This window comes from Anoplopoma fimbria, chromosome 13 (assembly GCF_027596085.1).
Source record: "Anoplopoma fimbria isolate UVic2021 breed Golden Eagle Sablefish chromosome 13, Afim_UVic_2022, whole genome shotgun sequence".
Classification (NCBI taxonomy): domain Eukaryota; kingdom Metazoa; phylum Chordata; class Actinopteri; order Perciformes; family Anoplopomatidae; genus Anoplopoma; species Anoplopoma fimbria.
In genome coordinates this window covers 5326989-5351936 of record NC_072461.1, presented here as the reverse complement: position 1 = coordinate 5351936, position 24948 = coordinate 5326989, and positions in this window count along the sequence as shown.

The window sequence follows — 24948 nt, the reverse complement described above, 5'->3', positions numbered from 1 at the left end:
TTAAGTGTCTTGCCCAAGGACACATCGACTGCAGAAGCCGGGTATCGAACCACCGACCCTCTGATTGGAGAACTACCTTGCTCTCCACTACGCCACAGCCGCCCCAAGTAGCAAAGGTACTTGCGTCCATCTGTGCGCCAAGAGTGTGTTGGTCTTAAAATAAAGGTGTGGTCAAGAGCATTGTTGCCGCATTGCTATCTAGTTGCAGCAGAAAACCGATTGGTCTAATACTGGTATAAAGCACAGTATTTTCCTGCTATTTAAAGGGCACATTATTCAGATAGTAATAATGCGCCTACATCGGACAGTTCTCAATGCACATACACTCTGCTTGTTACACACACAGACATGCACAGCCGCAGTGCTGCTACTCCTCTGTTGTGCTTTCACTTTACAGATCTGTGTCCTCAGCAGAAAACCGCCTGCTTCTCGAACATAGCCTGAAGCTGTATAAACAGACATTGATGTCAGATTTTCAACTTTCTGACGGTCCTTGAACCCCTCATGTGTGGTGCGGGCAAGAATGAAAGCAACGGAAGCCACAAAATCTAGGCTTAAAATAGTGTTATTTCATCAAAGCAATTCAATCTATACATCTTATGTTTGCACCAGATCTTGTAAATAAAACATAAAATTTTAAACTGAAATGTCGGCTGTGTTTAGGAGGTGCAGAGAGGAGAGGACAAATAAATTCGCCCACACATTCATATGCACAGACTCTGCATGCAAAATACACATGAACCACGTACGAAATACCCAATCACAGCATATGTAATGACAAATGCACATACACTACAAAGGTCATGTGCGCGCACACACACACACACACACACACACACACACACACACACACACACGTTATACAAGGTTATTCAAAACAGCATGCAGGGCAACAGTTGGTGGTAAAGCCCAAGCTCTCCAAAGTTAATCTGTTTTCACCTAGATACAGTCACTGTAAAAGACATTTCCTTATATTTGTGTGTGTGTGTGTGTGTGTGTGTGTGTGTGTGTGTGTGTGTGTGTGTGTGTGTGTGTGTGTGTGTGTGTGTGTGTGTGTGTGTGTGTGTGTGTGTGTGGTGGTGGGGTATGGGGGGGGGGGGGGGGGTGTGTGTGCATGTCTTTCTTTATTTTTACTGGCCAAATGCCCTTCAGTCTGTTGGTTTCTTTAAACTCTGCAAGTGGTCTTGACAGCAATCAACGAAGTATAAAGCCCAGTGCTCAGTGTGTGTGTGTGTGTGTGTGTGTGTGTGTGTGTGTGGCTCTATCCGGTGTGTGTGCAAAATTGTTCCTTTGTGTCTTTGTGTGCCCTATATGGCCTTTGTGTGTAATGTCACGGATGAATGATTGCTATATGTTTGCTAAAAATTGGAATTCATCTTTAGGTTTCAAATATACTTATTATAAACTTAATTTAGGTTGATAAATCATGGAAAATTAAATGGCGATCCAGTGTGACTAGAGCTCCGACACATGAACAAATCTCTCTAAACAACAGTAATTACATCACTAAAAGACTCCAGACACATTAGTTAATATTCTGTCCACTGCCAACAATGGTTGTCATCATTGTTGGCATCTTCATTAGACAGGGGTGTCAGTTTACACACAGACATACACCCATACATTCATATTTTATCAGTTTCCAGTGTCATTCACATTAACAGTTTGTAATAAAGAACCAGCCTACGACACTCTCTGCACACACAATTCATTGATACTCTGCCATTGCTCATTTTCACTCAAAATGTCAGTGAGATGATTAGCAGGTCTGCATATGCGTGACAAATTCTTGTATGAACACATTCGTATGTGTTTTCGCAAGATCAAGCGTAAGTGTATTTGTGTGTATGTGTGTGCACGAGCTGTTCTTTTTGGAATGAGACAACAATTTATCGCACTGAATCGCACCCCCTGATGGTGTTCGACCTCGAGCAGAAAGAACAGAGAGAAAGGAGAGAGGCAGGCGGGCAGTTTGAGCCTCATGGGCACCTCTCCGTGGGCGGTCCCCATGCCTGCATCCCGGCTGATAACGAGGGATGGAAAGAAAGGAGGGACTTCAGGAGATGAAGAGAGGGCGAAGAGAGACAGAGACACACGTGTGGTGGCGTTCCACACAACACCGCAGCCATTGAGCTGTTACCGCTCAATCTCACACTGCAGTAATTCACTTTTCTCTGTATTTGACATCCGGTTTTCCTTCTATCTGTCACATTTAAAGTCAGTTGGACAAGTTCAAGTTAATACTCAAGCTTCTTTTCGCACAGTGTCATAGATTCTGCAGGACAATTTAGCACCGCAAGCTTTGTTAAATGGCTGGCTACCTTCAGTTGTAGGAAATTATTATTGTCAAGGTTAGAAAAATCGTTTTCCAGAGCCTGACTTTATGAAAATGCTTGTCACATCGTTTCTTTTTTGTTTTGCGTCTCTGTGTCATTTTTATGTTTATATTTGGGAGATACATCTGCAGTTGTTAGTCACATTGGACACATTTTCTGCAGTGGAAGGAGATGATTCAAAATTTTAGCATTTTATGTGAAGCCGCTTCATGCACCTGACATCTACCTCAATGTTCATAAAGACTATGTATTTATTGATTACCACAAACATGCTATATCATGATATATATATCTTCATCGAGAAATGAAATCTATACCTATACGGGATAGCAGATTTTATTTTATTGCCCATCCCTACTTATCCCTACGTATTGATGTTCTTGTCTGCAACTAAACCTCCAAAAAAACAAAAACACATTTAGCTGAGAGGAACAGTAGTGGGGTCAACAGAGTTGAAAGTGATTTGTAGATTTGTTTCTTACTATTTGTTCTTGATTGCCTGAACTCAGCTACTGTTGATAGCTATCATGTGTAACTAGTTGGCTGTTTATTGTGTGTTGCTTAGCAACAGCAAGACGCCTCTGACTGCAAAAGTTTTTTAAGATTTGGATGATTGGAATGATTGTTGTGAAGTAAACAAAACATATTGCATTTTTTAGCCATCCAAAGTTATAGCCACCCTAATATATATTCCTTGGCACTGCTCTACCCATCCTCACATCCACTCTCTCTGATTTTGATCAAAAAACATCACTGTTTGGTGTCACCAGACAGTATTCAACATGAAGATAAATACTCTCTTCTCTGTTCTTCTACTTTTATTCTTTTTGACCATTTTGCATGCACTACATGCATTGCTTTCTGCACTCAATCTAGAGTTAACATTTCCTGCTTTACATAAGATGAATCGGCTCATCTTCTATTTGAATTCCATTTCTTGTTTCTTACTCATGTCTCTTCCTTGTACTCTCATTGTATTTTTCTCATCAGCCCTTCTGTTGATTGAAGAATTTATTTGTTGTTTATTGTTGACAGCAATGAAAAGCTGACCACCAAAGCGTTACGTTGATGAATGCGTGTGGACTGATTAACAGGATAAAAGTTAAATTTATAATTTCCTAAACGTGCTGTCAGAGTGACATTGAGTGTGCTAAAAGTTTTTATCACTTACTTTTCAGTAGAAGTGACTGGTGCTCCAGTTTAGCCACATACGTTCAAAGGCGCCCTGAAACTCCAACACCTGAGCCTAAAAATCTCTATTCATTTCAATCATAAGAGATAAGATAAGATAAGATAATCCTTTATTAGTCCCGCAGCGGGGAAATTTGCAGGCACCGCACTGTTTTAAAAATTCCAGGTCTTAATGTTATTGTTTACATTGGCCCCTTTATTGTATATAAGGTAGAGCTCTCCAGTAGTTTAAGAAACTACAATAAAAATGTAATAAATATTCAACTCAATCAGCCAAATAATGAAAAAAAAGCGAATGAGCCCACTTAGAAAATATCAGGAATCATCCTATAAGTGGTTTGGGTTAGTCGTTCTATTATCCCTACCTTTTTCCTTTGAGAATATGTGTGTATGTGTGTGTGTGTGTGTGTGTGTGTGTGTGTGTGTGTGTGTGTGTGTGTGTGTGTGTGTGTGTGTGTGTGTGTGTGTGTGTGTGTGAGGGTCTCCCACATATTAGTCAGGTCAACAGGAAGGCATTACATATTCATGAAATTACCAAATTATGAAAATGGAACATGAGTCAATGCTGGGATGAAAGAAAGCCAGCCTTCCGTGGCTTCAAAGCTCCCATCTGAAACTAGTTATAATCTGAACGCACAGTGTGTGCGTGTGCGTTTGTGTGTGTGTGCGTTTGTTTGTGTGCGTGTGTGTGCGTGTGTACGGTCAAACTGGGTGTGAGAACAGAGAGCAGAGAGAGCGAGAGAAAGAGAGAGATAAGAGCTGACCTTCAGTGAATCATGTCCCTCTCTGGACAGACTTGTAGAGAGGCATCATGTTTGGCAACTGTTCTTACAGAATAAAAAGAACAAAGGAGACAGAAACAAGAGCAGGAAAAAAAAGAGACCTGAAGGCATCGTCTACAGTCGAGGCAAGTAACAAGAGGGATTGAGTTAAAGTAAGACACAGAAATGTATTTCATACACAGCGGAAATAGAGTAAGGCCCAGATAAGATTAGAGTGGGGAGGGGGCTCAACTACTCAAGAACATCCCCAGAATTGGCATGAACTCCAAGACTGGTTTGGCACAAACCCCCATGTGGGCACTCAAAAGTTGTGTGTATCAAGTTTTTGTCTTGTGAATCAACGTAATAGTTCAGCAAATAAGCATCATATTAACTCTTTGACTCCAAAAATGATTGAGTTGTTATAAACAGCCTTCATTACTGCTAATATCAGCAAGTAATGCAGCTACTGCCTTTATCCTTGGACATATGTAAATATTTAAACAGCCACTGTGCTCCCTCACTCTGTTGTGTTAATTTCCGTATTTTATTTTTATTTTCTTCTGCCACTGTAAACTGTGAAATCAGTCATCTTCGCACCAGCTACCTTCTACTGGTTGGGCTGATTTTTGTCTTGATAATTGAAAAACTGACATTCAATTGAAAAAGACACAGATGCTTTAAAAAAAACACCTAGTTAACTTGTGCACACATATCACAAACATGATTGTGATATGAGTTGCAGTAGAATATATTTGAGAAATAATGGGTTTCTATTTGAGAAGCAGAAGGCTAGATAACTGTTACTCAGGCTGACCGGCGTGGCAGACACACAGGGTGGTGGACTGATTATACTGTGATTGATGTGAGAACATTTTTTTATAAAGCTCATGTAAGAAGTATGACAGATGTAGCTGAACAGAAGTACCGGTGACGGAATGTGTGTATATGAATGCATATAGAATTTACCTCTAGATGTGTTTGAGATTACAGTAACATCAAGGTCAAACTAATTTAGGGCTCGTGATCTAATAATAGCCTCTTATATGTTGCTGGTATTATTTCTATGACTTCTGTTCGCATAATTATCAAATAAGATATTTCAGATTAAAAGTAAAATCCCTGCTTTAAATGATTGTAAGAGGTTCCACATTACACCTGCCCTAAATTAAGAGCAGTATGCACACAAAAAGTCAGGCTACAGTGCTTTTGGTTTGAAGGGCTTTTTCTGATTCTTAAATTAGCTCAGTTTCTTAGAAAATAAACACTGTGTAAAGGTTATGTATTTGTATTTATTTTTACAGTGACAAAGCCTTCATATAATATTTTATTGCACATTTCTCTGCAGTTTCGTTTCCATGTTCTTACCCAGTTCAGAATGAAGGTGTTTCTGTCATTCAGAAGTGAATACCACCCCTATGCAGTCACCTCGCTGCACCCTCTATGGTTATAAATCAAACATGACGCTCTTTAAATAGGGAAATTAATTATTTATACTTCAAGCCAAAATACCTTGAAGAGGAAGGAAAAAAATACTGACACACAATAAGTCATTTTCAGGCCTGAGAGGCTGGCACTCTATTACCATAGTCTAGATTTATAATGCTCTCATAAGAGTCGAGCCACCGATGGAGATACTTTGGTCAGGCAGCACTGTGCCTCCTGTTCTATTGCACCTTTTCTAGAACAAAAACAAAAGTGGCTGTCAGATCCATTGACTGGGGGAATTTGGCCAGTTTGTGCTGTTGGCACCATGCTGTTACCTCTTCTCTTGAACAGGAAGTGTTGCATATATGTACCACATTTCTCTCCAACGTCACCATGCTGAGATGTTGAACAATATTTCAGCTGGCAAGAAACTACATGTTACCTAGCAACGACGACAGAGCAGAACTGTGATGAATTCACTGCAGTGACTAAACTATTTCCACCAATGGTGCTGATGACAGTGTTTAACACGAACACTGGGCCAATTTAGCGACGGAAAGGCAGAGGTTTGTCCCCAAAAAATGCTAATGTCTTAAAATAACATTCATTGCTTAAGCTGTTCAGTTTATAAACACACATTTATCATTACTTGCAACTGTGGGAATGGCAGCACAGGAAAGTGGCAACAGTGTTGACCTTGCCGGAGATATGCTTTTCACTGATGCATTTCTTCAGAGAAGTGGCTATTGAGTGGAGGGAAGTACAACAAGAGGCAGGTAGTAAAAATAATGGAAAATTATTATAGAAATCCAGTAGTCAAAAAGAGGAAAGAGGGAATTCACTGTTGTGTGGTTAGAAGCACCAGGAAAGAGGAAGACATGCTCATGCTTAATTGAAAATGCATTGTGTTGAACTACAGATATTGGTCAATAGTAAATGTACAGCAGAACATTTTAGTCACTATCTGCCAGACATATGGAGCTTTACCTGGCTTGTTGGAATTGCAACAATAGGTTTTAGCAAAAGCATTGTCTCTATATCTGGAGCCAGACTACCTACATCAAAGCATAGTGTAGGATATGGAACTCCAGTTTTGTATTTTGGTATTTTACATTTGATTTGTTGAGTTAGGTGATTTGCAGACTTCCCTGAAGTGCCGTCATCAATATGTGATCTAATTTTTTTGTTTACGTGACCATAATTAGCTGATGTGTAAATGTTGTGTGGCGGCTCAGTAATCTTGTGTTGTTAAACAATTGTTTCACATCCTGTCCAAGGCAACATGCACTCATCCACTACATCAGGCCCTGTTGCCTTTAGTGGCTCATTCAGGTCTAGATTGCTGGATCATTTGAACCTTTTATTGCTTTTAGATGCTATTCAGTTCAGTTCTGTTATGTAGCTAGCTTAGTTTGACTACAGTGGTTATGAACCAAGCACAAATTCAGGTGGTCAAATCCATTGGACACATGTTTGGTCATGATGCTTGGCACACAAGAAGTCACTAACATGCTTAGCTACTCCACATAATATTCAACACTCATCATGACTTGACAAGTCTAAAAGTGGAATTCACAGCATCTTTCTCACACAATTTAGGTTAAGCTTAAATTCATCAGGTTGTCAAAAGGATATGTACAGTATGAGCATTACTTTTCTGCAGAGTTAACCCTGTGGAGTATTTTCCACTTTTTCAAGTCTATTCACACTTCTCTTGTGTGAATATAGTTATTTTTTCTTCTGTGGTAAAGTGTATTTTTGTATTGAATAGGTGGGCTAAGGTGGGATAAGTGATAATATATTGCTAAGCCATATAAAGATAATAACCTCAAGTATGTGCTCTATGGCTAATACTAGTAGGGTAGTGTGCAGTCTCTGTGTGCATAATAGGGATGGGAATTGACACTATGTGGAGAACCAGTTCCAAATTGTAAGCTCCATTGGAATTGTATGCCACCAAGCTTATGCAGCTTACACCATCATAAAGTAATGCTTGCATACTGTGAAGGAACTTTCCTTATTGTATGTTAAACTTCCCTCTTGTAGGTTAAAGGTAACTGTCTGTAGGTCAGGTCAACCGTCTGTCTCTCTTAGCCAGTCTCACTGTATGTGCCTGAAAGGGCCGAGCTGGCTAGAACAGCTGGTAGGCTAAGGTTAGCTAGAAACCTTGTGTATTCGGTTAAGACTCAACAGGCTGACGCCTGGTTGGAGACGCTGGATAAGAGAGACTGTACAGAGGCTATGTTGTTGCTAGCACAGCAACGGTAGATGTATTGTCTTGTTTAGATCTTATATCCAATAGAATCCTCATACATGCCAGGCTGATGAAGAACTAACCCTATTTGGATATAGCGGAACTTAGCTGGGCTGGGGAAGGTTAAATACTGTGCTCAAGGACACCATCTTCAGAATTGGGTAGCAGTACGCTGTGATTCACACGTGGTGTTTCCCTGTTCTCCTCGATCGAGAAACAATAAATGTTACTGCTTAAGACACTTCTTCTGTCTCGAAGGAACTGGCTCTAAGATTTCCATCACACATACCTCCTTCAAGACCCTTTGGATAATATCAAGGGGAAGCGTCAAGGCAAATCACAGTTTCAGATACTGCTGACAACCAATTCACCATCAAAATGGCTAAATTTACCCTTGTGATTAGTAGACAACCCGCTCTACCTCTTATACACAGCTGCCCAAAGATAAGTTGTTTTTTCATTTAGCTAAATAAAGCTGGTTGTTTGACTTTTGGGAAAACTGGTTTTCAATCAACAATATGTTATTATCATTCTGTGTTTCCCAAGATTTCTTTTTTATTCCATTTTTTTATTTATTCGATTGGTTGGTCTTACTAGTTTAGTGTCCTATCATGTTTTTACAGTTATATTATCTAATTGTCAGTACTTCAAGTAGTTGCTAGTAGTTTAGAATAATTCAGGATGCCTGCGGCACTACATATGATTTACTGTACAATATGACTCTTTCATGCACTGTGTATGCAAATCAGGCAAGCTGGGGCTTGAGTGTGTCACAAAGAGCCGGAGTGATATCCTCATTTGACAGCGTGGGTGTTTTACAAACAGTACTAAGAAAGAACTTAAATGACTCTTGTCAACTTTAAAGATGAACAAATGAAAGCATCCTGACTGGAAACATTACTAATTGGCTTGGTTTGTGCACTGCACCGGGCTGAAGGGATATGCAGCAGGTGATTTAAACCACTCAGAACATTGATTACCCATCTACTCAGCATCAGTGATTGGTGAGGTGAGGTCCCTGCGCAGAGCCCAAAGGATATCAAAAGAGAAAACCAACCCTAGCATCAGCCTGCTCATCTTGCTGCCATCTGGCAATCGATACAGACGTATCTGTAAATAAGTAAGTATATACTTAAACTTCTTTAAACCATTTCTTGTGTAAAGCATCATAATAAGATCAACATCTTTAAAAAGGCTACTTAAAAATGAGAGTAGTAGATCAGAGAGATAAATATTATACACACGCATTTCTGTGAAACGCAGCACTAAAGCACTGTATAAGCTGTTTCTATTGCAACAGAATGCATCACATCTCAATACAAAAACATTGAGAGGGAACATGTGACAAGCCTTTTAAAAAGGCTGGTCCGTAAAACAGGCTTTAAACAGCTGCATTACACACACACATTACTGAATATGCACAACAAATCTAACAGCAACACACCACACAGAGCATGCACCGTTTTACCTGTTCTCACCTGATGTTGTTTATCCATCCACTATTCAAAATATGGACCACCATAATATTGACAAAACATATGAAAGCAGTCATTTGCAAATGTGTGCCCTCACCCCGTCATTCACACACTGATGCAAACCGCACACACATTTAAATCCACACATCCACATTACAATAAACCATCTCTCTTTTGCAAACTTTTTTTTTTATAAATGTGTGACACTGGCATGACAAAGGATGAATTTAGCATATTTTCTATTCTTTAGAAATGAGGTTAGTTATGTTTCCAGCTATTTGTGCAGGGAGGGAGTGCAGAAAGAGATTATACACATGAGTCACTAGCTCAAAAAGATCAAAACGCTTGTTGACAGCAGGGAGCAACCGCCTCAAGAAGATGAGTCCCTTTTTCTAAAATTACATTTTCCTGGCAGGTTTAGGTGTCAGGTTGCAATATTCTGTGTCGTTCCGTGTCCCAGAGTCCCACATTATTGTTGTTTGTGTAAGAGGCTGGCTATTAGTAAGCAATGAAATCCCTGTCATTTCCAGCACTTTAGCTCCGGAATATTGCACCGAACTAACTCACCAAACTAGAAAGGAGCCGAGACATAAACATATGTGTAGAACAGAAATCCTCTCTCCAGCAGCAGGTGTCCAGTGTGGCGCCGACTGGGAAGCCCCGAGTGAACTCCTCTGGCCTCAGCAGGTGTTTCATACTTCTTTTAATGAGAAACCGTCTATAGGGAGAACCAACTCATAATCTGGCTTTTATGGTCACAATCCCACTGCAATCTTTATGTGACACTACTATATCTCACAGTTCAGTCTGAGATATCCCAAACACAGCAAAACAATCTGTGTAAAAATCCTTTGAGTAAAAAAAACATACACAGGCATCAAAAATGCTCCGTCTGTGTGTTGCATGAGTCATACAGTACTTACAAATTTGACTTATTACTTTTATGCAGGATAAGTATTTGACTGTCTCTCTGAGTGATGAGTGCATGAGTCAAGGATAGTTATTCATCCATAAAATCATACTATACTACTTTTTGTAAATTTTTCAATACATTTATATTATTACGAATAAACATGCTTGTAAAAAAATGTAATTACACCTCTCAATATAATTTAGGAGCATATGTGGAATGATTTCATGTCTTTTAAACTTTAGTGGAAGAGTTATTTTCAATTAGCAATACTACAGGAAGCAAAATGTTCAAGGAGAATGTAGAACTTGAAAATAATTCTTATAGCAAAAAGCCTGTATCTGAAATATGTTTTCCTTTTTAAAGTGCTTTTTTAAACTGTGTGTCCGATGCACCAGTTAATGTGTTTATTGTGAACTCTAAACGTTTTGGACTTTAACAGATAAGCTCGCACAAATACACACACCAAAAGCCTTTTCAGTCCATTGGAAACTATAAACACATCACCAGTCTCATGCTGTGATTTGTTTTTACATTTGAGTTGACATTTAATGGCTCTAGGAGGCATTCATTTCTGTTGCCATGGGAAATATCTGCTGTGTTTCTCCATCCCTAAGGTCTTTGTCAAAATGTGAAGTTCTCTCAGGGCTACCACTTCAGCTATGTCAAGTGCTCCTTCATCATGTTTTTTGGGGGATTTTTTGAAAAAAGAAGTCCAAATAGCCTCATTGGTGTGAGAAGTTGACACAATAATTTAGCCTGAATCTTTAAGAGGAGCGGACATAAAAAATACCCCCTTTACTACAGACACACACGCTGTATAGCTGCTGTCCAACCAACCAAGTGTTTAAATAACTCACTACTGAAGACTATACTGTTTCAATGCCAACAACAAATGTAAATAAATCAACAAATATATCAAATAAACAATATAGCTGCTAGCGTGAAGGGACTCGGGCTGGGACTGGTGTTGGTATAGGGAGGGGGGATGGGCTGAGTCTTGGCTGCAGCCTCAGCCCGACAATCCAAAAAAGTTCCAAAATCCTTAAAATACAGTCGAGCTAAACAATTAGCGTTCATCGTTTAGCTTTCATTTATTAGCCTGTTCTTATTTTCAAACTCTGTTGCTAACGTAACCTGCAATGGAAAAGGATGGAAGGCTGCTCACCAAACAATCCAAAATCATGCATTTCTGCACATTTATGTTCTGCATGTTCGCCAAATGTTTTGTTAAATGAATGGTAATACCTCACTTACTTTTGAAGTTGTATTGCATTTGAGACAACGACAGTTATCAGCATCTATTGGAGTAAAATGTAGCCACACTTTGGATCTTTTTCTCCTCTCTGTCATAATGTGTGTCTCACGCTCTACTTAGCCGGAGTCAGTGTGTCTGTCAGCGTGAAGCACAACTACAAGAGGCAGAGAAAAGAGGTTTGCAACGCTGCTTTTTAGCACAGAGATCTCACTCCGTATCTTCTTAAGTATCGATAGCAGAACCGTTAACTCTGGACTTAATCAATAATCCAGGTATTTACTACTATCTTATCAGTTCCCATTTAGAACCAGGTTTAGGGGGCATCCATAGTTACTACCCTGTATCCATATAAGACTGACTATAAGCTCCAGGTTGAATTTGATTGGTTAGTCCTTAGGCCTAAAACTTGAGGTTAACTGAAACTACACAATAGACTGCACATAAGAAGTGGACGTAGTCAAGGTGACGTCACCCATTGGTTAGTGGACTGCCAAGTTCAGCATTTTGTCAGTCGCCATCTTGGTTTTTGTCCGTTGCCATCCCAAGACACAGAGGGTGGAGCCATGTACAAACCAACCTTGAATAACAATAGTGTTAGGCAACCAAAGAACTTAGGTACTTTTATGAGCTGAAAACACACTGTGAAAGGGTTAAAGTTGAAAGAGGAAAACACTCTCAGACCAGACAAAGTTGTGGTGGCAACCTGTCAATCACAAGGTAGCCACGCCCCAAAGCATACCCTGCTTAATGGTCTATTTGACTCTAAATGGGACCATAATTTACTAAATGAACACCATTATGTATTGAAGAGGACTCGAAACTAGCTATTAAGACCATAAACTCATGTCTACAATATTTACTGAGCTAATACATTAATGGAGAAGTAGGGTCATTTTTTTTTTATTCTACTTGAAAAAAAATTATAATATGGACCTGTAGATGGCTGAAGAGTAGAGGACAATATGGTCTCTTTAGACAGGGATGTTCAGGTTTATTTATATCACAACACATTCTGTCAAAACTGCCGTTAGACACATCATGTGACTCCAAAAATATTAAAACCAGCTCACTACAGTTTATAACTGTTATAGACCAGGCAGCTTAAAGTTCTCAAACTGCAAGACATCCGGCAAAAGTTTCTGACATTCCAGAAATCTATCTTATTGTCCAAAAGCCAGATTTTTTTATTGTTCAGGGAATTAATCATCCCATCACAATGTCTCTTAAACTGAATGTCAAACAACAGCCAATCTGGTGAAAATATAGCATTTATTCTAAAATGAGTCAGGAGCGATCATTTCAGGGTTGAAATGGGGCTCAATCCATTCAATGTCTACAATAACAACTGACAAACGTTGATCTCTGTGCACATGTACATTTTGCAAGATTTTTTCTTTGAAATGCATTTCTTTAAAATAATTAAATGTGAACGAAAGAAAAAATTGCCTTTGAAAACTTATTTGCATCGCTGGAACCAATCTTTAGACATCAAGAGAGAAGACACAAAATCAAAGCAGATCTACTTGTCAACATAGAAAGACTTGGAGACTTTCTTAACAACAATTTATCCCTCCAAGATAAAATGAACAAATTTAGGATAATCAAATACACACTCATTGAAGGTACAGCACGGCCAATTTAACATTCTGAGACAGAGCTGTAGATAACAGTTTTTTTTATTTGATTAATGTGCACTGACCCCAAAATATAAATAAATAAATACAAAATATTAATACAGGATTTTATTGGGAACTTCAAAGGATTTTGCATCTTTCTTAAATTGTTAGACAATCAGTAAAAACATGGCAAAATTAATTCCATCCTTAGCTTGGTTCTCAGTGGTGCATCTATGCAAATCATTGTTCACATTTACACACAGGTTTTTGGTCTTTGTGGCTGAGTGCCTGTGCTGCAAAATAGGGATTTAAATTGATAAGAAATGTAATTTGATAATGTACAAAATTCATCAAGCCGCTAAGAGCCTTTATTCTGTCTCTTTAGACAGACTCATCTATTATGTAGAGATCCATGAGTCTGAAGAGAGAGGGAGGAGAGAGAGAGGGAGGTAGAGTGAGATAAAGAGAGAGAGGGGAGAAGAAACTGAATGAGATGGATCAGGAGGAAGATATTTAGAGAGATTTGTAGTAATTAGGTGGATTAATGAATCAGAGACAATCCCCCTAAATGGAGATTAATACTTGTGACTTGGCCATCATGTTATGTATTTATCAATGTCAAGCAAGTATTTTATTAATAAGCCATAGATATGGCCTGTCCCTGTAGCTAATAAAGGGGTAATACATCTAATTCACAAAGTAACAGATAATCTGGTGGAAAAAGTGATGGGGCTTATTAGAGAAACTGGGTGGGAAAGAGAGAGGGGTTGTTACAAAGTAGTCACTGGTCTCTGACAGGATTTAATTTTAATCATCTTTAGCCAATGATTTATGCTAATATCACTGCACACATATGATTTACGATGATACTTTGTTAAACTGCGTATGAGCGTTGTAGTTGCATGTTTATGGTATTATTTCCAATAAGAGTGTTTACTTGATCCAAACCAGTGTGATATTTATATATTGTTTACTTTTGTATTTCGCTTTGAAGTAAAATGCACATCATAAACAAAGCTATTTAGCGTGAATGCATTTCCTTCATTGGTCGGGAACTTGGGTACTAAGGAAAGTAAGCATCCTAACTAAGGAGGTTGCATATAAAATTCAAGTACTGTTACTTTTACAGCTTAAAACATTCTTGGTAGGTATTTTCCTTAACGACCTCCCTGCCATTTATGGTTGGCGGCTCATTCAGTGGCTGTTAAAGAAAATGCGATGTCAGTATGGTGACATTTAAGGTGACCTGTTAGGATGAGTGAGTTTTCATGAAGTTTTACAACTGAGCAGTAAACGAATGTTTACTGTATATGTGCAGCTGTTCCCAACAACAAAAGACTGTAGCCTGCAGTGAAACCCTCAAAGTACAGCATTAAGCATTTAGTGTGACTGCTGTTTTAATGCGACCAGCTGTGGGGATCACTTGAAAAAGTCCGGCTGCACCAGACTGGTCGACACCGGAGTTCAATTAAGCAGTTCTCACCTGCCCAAGTGAGCTTTAACCTAAGAAAAAGATAACATTTAATACTCAAATATTGTATATAAAGTGCTTATGAAGTGTCATTCTTAAGCACATCTATAATTGTTGGTCTTTGCTACATGGTGGACATTTATTCTCCAGTTTCACTTTAAACTCAAAACATTTTGATACAAGGTGCACATGTGATGCATCTCTGTTACGCATGCTGCACAATGATGCCTTACCACCAGTGATTGATGGTGGTTATTATGTTTTTAATTCCTCAGGGTTCACTACATTTCCCATGGTGCCTAAATCCCTGAAATCTTAATAGTTGACCTGTCTCTCCAGGGAATACTTGTAACATATAGAGATGGCAATACAAGTGGACATACACGTATCACTTGCACATACACACAAAATAGCATTTTGCTCCTCTTTCCTCTATCTAACCACAAAATCCATTAGGACAAACATTTAAACTTCCCAGCACTCCAAGCATTCCCAGAAAAACACATTACTATTTTTCAAGAACAAAAATAAATAGATAAATAAAAATAAAAATGACGCTGCATGTCCTTGAAACCACTCAGTGTTTTGTTCCTCTCTGCTGTCTGCCCTTCCATCAGTGCTAATTACTCTAAATGAGTTTTAACCGGGGATGCTGAAGCCTGCCTGATGTTGGAGATTTAGAGTCAATAGGCATGTAATGGCACTCTGTCTTTGTCCGCCATTAATCAAGGTTATGCATGGAGTCACAGACTGGAGGATCGGAAGAACACGTGTCAATTACCACCAAACAAGGGAACGTGGGCGTCGATGAGGTTTAGAAACAATGCTGATATTTGCTTTGATTTCACAGAGAACATGAGAGAACAGACACACGTGGCAGACTATTTGAAAGAGTAATAGAAAAGGCATATTCATCATAGTCTTTTAATCTCATCTACAATGATAAAGTACTTTTTAACTTTATATATTTTCTTCGGTGGCCAAAAATGCTTTTTGGGGTCTGTTTAAGAAGTCTCAGAAATGTGTTATAACCAGGCTCCAGCACCTACAAATCTCACTGCCATTGACCGACAGCAATGGCATAAGCAATTTCATTTGGATTGGTCCCATCATAGGTTTAGGGAAAATTCTCTCACAAATGTTTTTATTGAAGGTCAATTTGATCTGGAGGGTGAAATTCAAAAGCTCTTTCCCAAATGATGGAGTGGAGCGTTGTACTGCAAAGTCTACCTCATTAGCTAAAGGTTCGCCTTTTCACAACATCCATGCCCTATGAAATTTTTGGAAACAATGTATTAAGAATCTTTTTTTCTTTAATAATTTATAATATATGAAGAAAATCCATGCTTTCTGTGTATTATATATATATATAAAATCCCCCTTTACAGGTCATATGTGGACATAAGTAAAAAAACAACAAAAAAAGCATGCCAAACTATGTGCCCTCATTCTGTTCTCACTTGTGCAGCATTTTCAAATAATTGCCTCTTCTACTACACTAAGGTACTGCAATAATAATGCTGCAAACTTGGAACAAACAGAGTGGGGCCTGACTAGTTTATTCATGACCCAAAGTCACAATTCAATGGTTATGCGCTACATCCCTCTCTCTTGATAACAGACTTCTATAATAAGGCTGGATGATTTGGTCACGACATGTTGTTTTTATATTGATTGATGTTAATTATCACAATATATATTTAATAATAATAATAATAATAATAATAATAATAATAATAATAATGGTGATTTTATACAATCTATTCAGTTTTAATAGCATTTTTAGTTAATTATAGCGTATAATATACAACCTTCATCAGTACCTGTCGGGTCATTGACGGTTGATTACAAATGTACAGTATAGCTTGTCACAAATTTGATTCAAAATTTTCAATTTTGACCTATTTTACTGTGAAAGTTTCCGAGATCGTTAACCACCCAGCTCCATATTTCATAAAGTATATCAATAAATTAAGTACAATAATGAAATGCTTCAAGGGTTATTAAACTGCAGTCCGCAATTCTATGCGGTTTTCAGATGATACTCAATCTTCTCAGAGCACAACTGTAGAATGACAAAAAAGTGTCCGCGAGACTCAAATACTCACATTTGAGGAGCCAGAACCAGCAAATGTTTGGAAATGTTGCTTAAAAAACTACTAAATCAATCATTCAATTATCATAATAGTTCCAGTTAATTTTCTGTACAATAATCGACCAATCAACAAAACACTGATGCCAAGTCATTGATACCTTCTGTAACCAATATTAAAAATATTTTTACTTAATTATAACATTGTACACCCTTAAATGAATATGATGCACATGCTGCATAGGCACCTGCATACTGTGACTGGTCTGGACACATTCTGTCCTGACATAGAGTTACATTTTAATCTCCTTTAAGTCTGGCCTTCTAATTTACATTGACTATTACCATGCCACTAACGACTGTGACCTTCTCCACTGTTAAACACCAAGCCAGCAAAAGAGAAGGGCTGGGGGGAGCAAAGAAGGGATGAGGTTCTGAGGGGGGGTAAAATCCCTTGAAAAAAAGGAGTGAGAGAGGGAAGGACAGGATGACAAAGAGAAGAAGAAGACAAGATTTTTAGGGCCCTGGCATTCACTGAAGTCATAAATCTGTGGTTTATGGTGAAATGATGGCAGATAATGTAAGTAAAGGTCAGCGCAGCATGTCAGCCAACAATAGATCAAGGGGACTGATGATTGTGGTCACACGCTGCTTGAGTTGAATCCTGCACACTTCATTCTTTCATACAGCTTGTTCCTTTCTTTGCTTGCATTTTTGCTCATATTTATGCATCCACATTGGCGACAGCTGTGGCTGGAGGCAAAATGTTTTCAGCTTGCCCGCCGTCTGTCCGTCTATCCGGTCCATTCTCGTGAACTCAATAATCCCAAGAATGCCTTGAGCCAATTTCTCTAAATTTGGCAGAACCGTCCACTTGCACAGAACTGTATTTAGTGGTCAAAGGTCACTCTGACCTCCAAAAACATGTTTTTGGGCCATATCTCCAGAAATGAAATGCTACATAGGACAATTTCAAACAACTGTTTAAATGATAAAATAAGAAATTGATAACATTTTGGACGGACAGGATAACATCATAAAGGGCAACATGATGGTTGGTAGAGACGTACAACAGCGAGGCGGTAATTCTAGTTTGTCTGTATCTTTAGAGCCTGCTAATGATATGCTTTGTAACACAGCAACAGCCACCTGTGAAGTACTCTGCAGTGATACTGACTGGATAAATTGTTATTGATAGCCACTAGACAGAATGTGTCAACATTGTGTTTCACAGTCAATATCATATCACCACTGTGGGTGTTAGGGCATGAAAATCTCATAAATTTGCTTTTTAATTGGCTGTTTATTCCTGTAGAGAAAAGTGATGATTGGATAGTAATTCAGTAATTACAGACCTTGACTTGACCGGTTTCTATTTCATTTACGTTGCCAGACAATGTGAATTGTCATTCCTGTGGCGTATCTAAAATATAAATTTCTTTGTCACACTTTTCTGTGTATTTTAAAACACAACAAATCTTTTATCTCACACATCCTTCAAATGTAACCGAATAATCCAAGTATGAATGTGTCCCCAAATGCTTTTATTTGCTTTGTTCCAACAAATCATATACAAGATTCAAATAAAATAAAGTCCATGTGAATCTCATCTCAGACTGGTTCACTCCAACAGAAATGTTGCACCTCCTGATGAAATTTAGTTATATTTTCTCTGGTGCATTTAATTGTATGTGACTCAAAACAAAATAACAATTCCATTTTTCCCCTCACTGTTTACGCCTCAGTGTTTTGTTACTTTACATTAGCAGTTGTCACTGATTGTTACAGTGAAAACAACACTTAAGCAATGATGTTAACTCTTGAGTCTTCTTATTAGTCTTCATTTTGAGCAGGTAGCAGAATATAAGTAAAGGTATAAGAGTACAGTATTGGCTTGAATATAAAGACACCCAACCGGAGAAACAACATCATCAGATGCTCAACTAATTTCTACCTGTCAGGGATTTATTTCCCAATGACAAGCACATACTAACTCAAATTTTATCAGAATATCCCAAATTGATGAGAATTATGTTGGGTGTGACCCAGTATAGTTAAATCTAATCTCAATCAAATTACTCACATCATAAATCTGTAGCTGGAAATAATTATTAATATAAAAATAATTGAAATTGAGAAAAAAATAGGTTCTACCATGTGGTCATTTCTGTTAGACTATTTCTTTAAGTACCAGAAAACATGCTATATCGTGATATATATCATTATGATGATAAAATATCGGAATAGAAGATTTTGGCCATATCACACAGCCCTACGTCACACAAGCCGACAGAACCTCCTGTAGCGTGAATTGGGCTAAAAAACACTTTATGTGCTGACTTTCTCTTTAAACAGACTTGCAGAAACTAGCTAGCCTAGCAAACAAATAATACAAACAACCCATAATGAAACATTTACTGCAGGAGCCAGCGATACAAAAGTATTCTCTTCATCAAAAAATATATATTGGATCTTGTGAATACTGAGTTGATTAGACCTCAAATATAAAATAACCCCCCTTTTTTTGCAAAACGCCATTTTCTGGAAAGAACCGTGTACCTAAGGGGCCATTTTTTAAATGAGCACTCCGGGGAGAGCCTTTAGGGCCTGCCAACAGAGTATTAAATGTTAGTTCTGTGGTTAAGAAGTAGTTTGATATAAAACAGCTTTTTCAGCCTCCTCTGGAGGCCCATGTGGTTTTGTATTGATCCATTGTTATGCACCTTGACTTCCTGGACATGGATAGTAGCAGAGGTCCTTATACAGCATAGAGTGAAGAGGAGATTGACTGCAGATTGACTATACTACTCGACTGAACATTCACTACTTTTTACCTTTTAACACGGGCAGGAGTCAGGATTAGTAGAGTCAGATGTGAATTTTAGCCCCGACACACACAATCCAATATTACCTGAGCAAAGGGCAAGGGTGTAAAACTTCTCTCATTACCCATTCACAGGCTTGTCTTATCATGTATAACCAGACAAGCTGCTTGTTGACTCAACCTTGCCTTCCTCAGAGGCAACATTTTGAAGGGAAAATTATCATTTTGATGGAAATGATGTCTCGGTATGCTGCTGGTGCCACTCTGTCGTCTCTGGCTGATAAAAAAAAAAACTTTAAAACAGTCAGACGCCATCTCTCCTGAGATTGAATTGGGATGCGGTGATAAGAAAACATGAAAGGGTTTTTATTTATGTGTTCAATTACTTATTTATTTATGAAAAACAGCAATTCCAAAGTACTGATAGAAATTATGGATTTTACTTTTAAACTCCATAACCTTGTTAAAAGGTGGAGTCAGAGTTTCTGATCCAATACACTTTTTGTTATCTCCTCAAGCTCTGCCAGCTGTCCGTTCTGTGTGTGCCAGTGTTGGGTTTAGTGTTGATTTTAACGATTATGATCCCTTGAGTGGCAGGGTCAAAACAGGTAACTAGATTACTAGTTTTGATACTATCACAGTATTTATGTGGCACAGGCCTGCTTCATAATCCAAAAAGACATGGAATACTCAGTTTCCACAATATGGGACCTTTAACTGTTTTAACAATTCTTTTGGAATTGGAATTTTGGAACAAATTCTAATTTGGAACTGGTTCTAGATGCCCAACCCCAGTGTCCTCTGGGAGAAAATGTGGTGTTCATACACAGTCCTGGCTGTGAAAATGAGACGCAAACAAAGTTTCTCGGTCCGATCCACACAACATTATTCCAGCCAATCAGCAACAGGGGAGGTTGATGCTCGTGGGTATGTGTACTACGATACTTACAATTTGCTTTGGTCTACCATCATGTGTGTGTATGTCCTGCAGTTATCAGAACATTTGGCAGTTTCACTATTGATTGTCATTGGTTTTCCTTTTTAAAGTTGGTTAATCAAAGTTCAGCAATGACCGTATACTGTAATGGTATTTCTAATGTTTGATGGCCCTTTGGAGTTCTGCTGACATTTCAAAAATCTTGGAAAACTAATTGCCGATCATTTCCTCTAATAATGGGCACTCAGAATCTTATTGATTAGACGCAAAAGAGAGACGTTATATTGATTTTCTTATCTGCTGATGGTAAGCGCCAACGTTGTTATTTTGTGTGTCGCCACCAACATGAACACTTGAGTCCTTCCATTACTGCCTTTCCTTCTTTTCTGCTTTCATTCATTCCATTTATTTCTTACTCCTTTTCTGTAACTTTCCTATTATTCCACTTCAAATGTCTCATCTGTCACCGATCTGTGGACTGAGATGGAACAAGCTCATATCTCAGAAAGTCTTTCTCATACCCTCTGGGTTTCCCGCAGCCTTGCCCCTCTTATTGTGCTGCTCTGGTTACTTCTGCTCTATATGTGGACTCTGTGCACATATGTGCATACTTTGAATGTAGCTTGAAAATGGTGTGTGTCATACAACATGTGTGTAACACCTGGTATGTCTATGTGGGTGGAAATACAAGGAGCTGTACCTTTGCCACTGTTCAAGTATTTTAATTCTTTATGAGTGGGTGCCTGTGTTTGTTACCGTGCGTATGAGTGCGTGATACTTTATGTGTGTACTTGCACATACCAGCTGGGTATGTACAGTTTCTCCATGTCTTTGTGTCCATATGCATGCAGACCTACTTGCGTGTGTGCATCAGTAGCAGTGTGTGTACGCTGTCTGGCATCAGCCTCCTTGTTGGAATCTCCCAGAGAGTATCTTCCCCGAGGTGTCGCAGTATCATGATAAATGGGTTCGGCACCACTGAGACAACCACAATACCCCACAGCAATATATTTCCATAACTCCTCACTTCTTTTGAGAAATATATGCCATTTCTTGATAACATGGGGGCACCATTATAACACATTATGGAATGGACCTTTGGCTCCAAAGGCTTATAAAGTCGGTTGACTAAGTTTGGAACTGGCTTTTCATGTATTAAAAAGTATCTGCTATATGGGGAGTTACCAAAGAATGGTATGTCATATTTTTACAACACAGCTCCGTACTTTAAATCTCTGGGTTTTTTCTATAGAACCCCATTACATTTATAAACTACAGTATGTTTCCTGATCACCTAACCTTACTGCTATCCTCTGACAGCATCTACCAAAACTCTCACAACTGTTTGATGTCTGGCTTTATTTTTACTGCATTTAACACTCTACTAACCCAGCGTGCCTTTGGCTACATTGGCACTTATTCATAATATGCCACATAATCTATTAACGCAAAAGGTTGTCACTCGTTAGCTGATTTTTGCTGACTCTTAAAATGAAATTAAATAAAAACCAGGATATTCACTGTCATTGAATTGCCAAATTTTAAGTCTTTCAATGATTGTAAAAATTGTGTTTATCTATGTTTTTGTCTCTTTTGCCACATTAAATGAGTTGAACCTTCATGGCAACATTTAAACACGAAACAAGGCCTCTGTCAGATCACATTGGGTTGGTGTCAGGATGTTGGTAATGTGAAACATTTACTCACAGTCTCCCTGAATGTCATTTGCATGTTATCTATGTTGCACTCCTTTTCTTTGTCCCGGTCTCTGTTCATCTCGGCCTGTTTTCACAATACTAAGGTGTCATTTACAAGGCGAGCATCAGCACACAGCAAGGTTTTTTAACAGAGGTTACACACTGCTACTGATAAAAGGAAAAATGAAACAACTTTACCTGATAGGTTAATTCATCCTCTGGTGTAACCGTAAATAGACTCCTTTGAAAAGAGTCCCTGGCAAGTGTTGATTACTTAATAATTCTTTATCTGGGCTGCGCTAGCAAAGCAGCAGTAGCTGTAATCAATCGGCAGGTTGATACATATGTATAATGAGGGCACAGAGGAAGATGGCTCGCTAATGCAACCTCATTACCTCACAGCTTATGTTGATCTGCCAAGGTGGACCTGCCAAGTTTATTGTTTTGTTTTTTCAAGCTTTTATCTGGGTAGGGTTGACTAATCTGACTTTTTCACACTCTACATCTGTACTTGAAATAAACTCCATAAGTTGTTCACATTCATATCTGGGAGCTGTGCAGTCCACACACATATTTTTTTTGTTAGCCACCCCGGGTCTATTGTGCTCAATTGTGCTTTGACAGATGGGGTTAATGTTCAGTTTCACATTTTGATGACATGTCTTACCACACTCCGCTCGACTGACAACAATTCAAAATCTGCAAAAACACATTATGTATTTCAGTTCATTTAAGAGGACTGGACATCAGCAGGCATTCAACCCTTTTTCTATTTCTATTGAATGATCCCCTTAATACATTTTAAATACAGCTTGAATCCACGACATGTACAAAGTAAATGTCCAGGTGAGGGAAATTAATTCAAATAACTGTGTTTACATTAAAACAAATTAACTAAATATACCATCAGAAAACTTGTCTTGCATATAGTGATCAATTCTGGTACCAGTCAATGTTGATAACATTTGTTTTTTGCCTTCACTTGAACAAAATCAATAGAAAATAGATGGCATATTAGATCCTGCTCCACTTCATCCATAACTGCCATGGAGAACATTTATTCAAGTGCAATAACACCCCGCCCTTATACTCATATTGAACATGATGATTAATCTGCTTCAAATTCCCCTTAAAATGCCTCAATCGATTGAATATTGACGGTCTGAGAAGTTACAATATTGCTCAAGCACTTATGGGATGAACACATTAGCTGAACAGAATTTTTACATTCGCTGTCTGTGATATTCAGGTTCAGTGCCCTGTTTTGTCACAGCCACATTTATCACCGCTAGTTATGTTTCTCTTTCGGCAGAGGATAAAACAATATGGCTACATCAAATAAATGGCAGACAATAGATAACGATTAAGAGTAGCAATACAATTTCAATGACACTTCAAGAAGTGTGCAAATAAAGTGCGGAATTACAGGATACACGGTCTAACTGCTTTGCCTTTCATGGCACTAATTGTGTTATTCCTGCCTCTTAAAGGAAATAAAAAGCTTTTTCAAAGCTAAAAGTTATGAAGTAGTTGCTCAGTAATTGTTATGAAAAACTATGCAATTAATATGGATGATTGCTCACATAAATTTGTTTACAAGAACATCCCAACACATCACAGCATACAAATCGTTTTACTCCTCAGAGTAAGATTCGAGATGGCTGACATCTCGAAGTGGATGGCGACACACCACCTGAAGCTCAACCTGGACAAAACCGAGCTACTGTTCCTCCCGGGGAAGGGTTGCCCGCACCGAGACCTGTCCATCACCATTGACGATGCCGTGGTGACGCCAACTCGGACTGTGAGGAATCTGGGTGTGACCCTGGACGACCAACTGTCGTTCTCAGCAAACATTGCATCCGTCACACGCTCCTGCAGATTCCTGCTCTACAACATCAGGAGGATTCGCCCCTTCCTCACTGACGAGATGGCCCAGGTGCTCATCCAGGCTCTGGTCATCTCCCGCCTGGACTACTGCAACTCACTACTTGCCGGAGCCCCGGCGTCGGCCATCAGACCTCTGGAGCTTGTCCAGAAAGCTGCAGCACGTCTGGTGTTCAATCGCCCCAAGTTCTCCCACACAACTTCCCTTCTCCGTTCTCTACACTGGCTCCCTGTAAGAGCTCGCATCCAGTTTAAGACTCTGGTGCTAGCCTACAGGGCAGTGAAAGGAACAGCTCCTTCCTATCTCCAGGCCTTGGTCAAGCCCTACACCCCCGCCCGACCACGTCACTCTGCTGCCTCGGGGCGACTGGTTGCCCCGTCGCTCAGAGGTCCCTGCGGCCGATCGACCCGGTCACAGCTTTTCTCTGTCCTGGCCCCACAGTGGTGGAATGAACTCCCCACTGACGTCAGGACAGCAGAGTCGCTGCCCATCTTTCAGGCTGAAAACTCACCTCTTCAAGAAGCACTACCCTGAGCCTTCCTCGTAGCACTTATTGCATTCGTATCAGTTTGTTGCACTTATTGTATTCGTATTAGTTTGTTGCACTTATTGTATTCGTATTAGTTTACTGCACTTATCCTATTCGTATTAGTTTGTAGCACTTATTGTATTCATATTAGTTTGTTGCAATTATTGTTTTCGTAGTAACTTGCTTCTGCACTATACTTTTGCTCTGGTTTATGCTTTAAGATGCTTGTTTAAGAAAGGAGATGCACTTATGACTTCTGGTGACTAGTAGTTCTCTTGAAT